The following is a 3,892-nucleotide window of genomic DNA, read 5'->3' on the forward strand; positions in this document are numbered from 1 at the left end:
CTCTTTGGGTGCATGTTTCCTCTTAAAAAACAAAACCATGACATCCTCAGCTAAGCTTTCTTGCAAACAAGGTGGGGGACCTGGCAGCTGTGCCTTTAAAAAAAAAAAGTTAAGGTCTTTTAAAGTAAACTACTTTTAAATCAACAAGGTGGAAATAGTTCTTTAAAAAGAAAGCTAACAGGAAGGGCTTCCCTTAAACACAAAATCAATGAGTACACCAATCCCAGGTTTCTATCCAACATAGCACTGTGTAACTGTCAGGAATGTTGCCAAATTAACACATATTTAGTGGGAATGCGCCAAGTCAGGAGCTTGTTGGGTCATATAAACTACAAACAGCCCCAAAGCAGAAGCACATCTGGAGGGGTCCGCATCACCCCCACTCATTTTGTCAGAAGTGGCAATGAACATGACGTTTTAAAACCACAGATCTGTATAACAACAAGTTGTGTCCTTTCATCCCAGATAAATCATTAGACAAGCAGCAACCAGCAGACACAGAATTAATTGTTGACAAGTAAGATTAGCATCGGTGCTATCAAAAATAGATAAGAGTCATGACACACTGGCCAAGGAGACCTGTTTGCCAGCAATAATGCCAATTTCCGCTACAACTGGCTTCCAGAACTTGTGTACATCCCCATCACATATGGCAGTATGTTCTTAGTCGTACTTTACAACCCTGCCAGCACAAGAGGGAACCAGATCTTACAATATGAGCTAGTCGGACCAGGGTTAAAAAACCGGTGGTTGACCACCTTCAAAGAAGTATCCCTAAAGTCAGCAGACATGGACCTAAAGGGACGAATCTCAGAGGTTTAAGATCTGGTCCACACATGTGGCTTTTTCAGGTCAGTAGTGCAAGCAGGTGGGGGAGGCTGCAGAGAAATGCTTTGTGAAGAGAAAACACACCAGCAACAGCCGCCTCACAATAATTACTGTAGGTCAAGTGCACCCAGTGAAATTCTCAGAAGCCTTAAGGAAGAGACAGAGAAACTGTGTGTGTGTGCGTGTTTAAAAAGGTTTGGGCCCACCACTAGGCCCAGACACCAGCGCTCTCAGGCAGCTGCAAAGGGCCTGAACCCCAGTAACCAGGCCCACTGGTACTGATGCAGGCCTTGAAGCCTGGGGCCTGATGGTGGCGGCAGCAGTAGAAAGCAGCCATTTTAATTCCCCACTATTGCCCTGGCATGCCATGGCTCCCTTTGTGGCTATAACCAACGCCCTCTTACTTAGACCACTTGCGTTTCCATGTTAACAGCTCTTTCGTGTTTTGTTTACCTAGTGATCCCACCTAGGACCAAGTCCATGAGGGTACCATCACCTAAAACCCAGTAGGCTTTACTTCCAAATAAACTTGCCAAGTATCAGGCTATCAAAATTTCAGGATCTATTATCAGGGCTTTTCCCCCCAGATGGAACTTGCAGGAACTCAGTTCTGGCATCTCTCAGGTGGGCGGCATTGCCATTTTAAGAGAACAGGTGAGTTCCGGCACCTCTTTTTCTAGAAAAACAGTACTGCATACTTGGTTAATTTGGGGGGCATTTTGTTACTTAAAAGGCCATGATGCATTCTTTACACACACAGGCAAAAGTAGTGGCGGTGGGAAATATTGCTTAGCAAACTTTGGGGAATACACAAGGCAAGGGGGTGTCCCCAAATCAGAGCTAAATACCCAAGTTTTTCCTTGCTCGCTTGCCTTTTTTGTTTCTCAACTGGTGCCACTCCAGCTGCTGCTGCAAACTTTTCGACATCCCTACGGGACTAGAAACCCAAAACAAGTCTAACGATTTCCTGCGAGATTAGCCGCCAGGATGAGGAATGCCCGAAACCCAGAAGATGACAGGTGGCTTGAATCATCCCTGCGCCCATTCCCAGGGCGGCGCTGCACAGGTATGCGCAATCCTGAAAGTCGGGCGGCAGCGGCGGAAGGGCCTGCGGAAGCTGCCCTTCTCCAAACTTCCCAGCAGGTTGCAAGTTACTGCACTTTTTTTAAAAAGAAAGGAAAGGCGTGTGTGTCACCCAAGCGGGAACAGGAGAGGGTGTGTGTGCGTGTCCGAGCTAAACGCAGAGAGGCGCTTCCAAGAGCAGGAAATGATCCTTTCAACTTGCTGAGAAACTTACATAAATCCTCTTGGCAGGCAAAGGGGGCTGCGCAAGCGAGACTGCAGCGCTCCCTCCAAGCGCCTGAGGCCGGCTTCAGGGGGGGGGGGGGGAAAGAGGACTCTCTTTTCTTCCCCACCCCCGGCCGCCCAGACCCCATATTGCGCAAAGTGGTTTCTTCTCCCGTTCCAAAAGCGCAAACTCTCGGCGGGGTCGCTCGCCTTTTGGCGCTCAATTGTGCCAAGTGCGCGCCGCCTCCTAACCCCCGAGGCAAACCCAGCGAGGAGCGCGCTCGCTCGCTCGCGCCCGCCATGTCAGCTCCAGACATTCTTGGGGGGACGCGCGTTCACCTCCTCGCAACCCGCCCCCGCCGCCCCCCGCACCTCCTTTCCCACCCAGTCAGGAGAAACACCCGAGCTTCTCCTCCTCCTCCTCCAGCGAAATCTCCACCCACCACAACGCCGAGCCCGCCAGGCTTTGCAGCACAGCGCGCTTCCCTTACCTTCCCGGAGGGACCCGCCGAAGAGGGAAGCGGCCAACTTGTCCCGAGCAACTCCGCTTTCACCCCGCGGGACCTCGGCTCGCTCCCCTGGGCGCGCGCGTGAGCGTGTGAGTGCGAGTGCCCCGGCTCTCCCACGCTTCCGGTTAATGTCACAAGGAGTCACACCACAACCCAGCCTTCCCAAGTACCTTCCGAGCTTGCAAGAACAGCACCACCCCGCGCCCGGCCAGGCTAGGAGCCGAGGGGCAAAGCCCGGCCCGCCCACTTGGCGGCTGGCTCCCAGGCAGCTGCGGAGTTTCCCCACATCCCTCGCGCTCTTTCCCGTCCCCAGCCCACCGACCGGGGGGGGGGGTGGATAAAAGATACTCGAGAGAGCCAACTTTATATTTAGCCCAACTAAGCCCCTGTCAAATTCTAAGGCAAGAGCCCAACAGAATAGAATAAACTGCATTTCTCCACAGAAAGGTTTAAATGTCCTGTTCCGGCCTCGTTTGCAAATCAATGCAAGCCTAACTTACTGTTTTATAAGTACTGCTGAGGCGAGGTCATTTGTGTTTAGAAAAAACGCTTTCCCAAGATTTCCTGGCAAATGGCACCAGCTTTGTTTCTCATTCAAGCATCAACAATTACAAAAAATAATAATAAATCTGCGGGAGAACCTATATTTGATATAAGGAGACTTGCACATTGCCATGGTGTGGCTAAAAACTCCCCGGTTGCTCCAATCACGTGCCTTTTTAGAACTTGTGCTTTCGGATTCGACAAAAGCTTGAAGGGAAACATGAACATATTTCTGTTACTTTAATCTAAGGGCCAAACTTCTGGTTGCAATATTTGATCTCCAAAAGACGACACAAAATAACTGGTCACTCTTCTTTTGAAAGAAAAAGCACCCATGCAACCTTCAGTCTGAATGTGCTCTCAGTTCAGGTCTACTGAGAAACAACACACACAAGCTGCTATTTGCCCCCAAATAGTCCGTTTTAAAATACAACTGTGTAATGCAGAGCTACAACATAAAAAACCCCCACCAAAGTAGCATCATTTTTTCCCTCCTACTCTTAATGTAATAATTAAGGTTGGGGTGTAACTCACAGAACTTGAATCACCACATGACATGCCTACCCAGCAGCAGACAGAAATTGTTGGCTTGGATTTGGTTTGTCAGTGTTTCTCAGGTGTTTTCAATGTGGGGGTGGGGGGATGTCTAGAAGAGATCCTTCCACTCGTTTGTGTGCAGGTAGCAAAAGTGGGCAACCTGTGGCTCTTGGCCTAATTATCATTAT

Source organism: Podarcis cretensis (assembly GCF_951804945.1).
Source record: "Podarcis cretensis genome assembly, chromosome: 1".
NCBI classification, from domain to species: domain Eukaryota; kingdom Metazoa; phylum Chordata; class Lepidosauria; order Squamata; family Lacertidae; genus Podarcis; species Podarcis cretensis.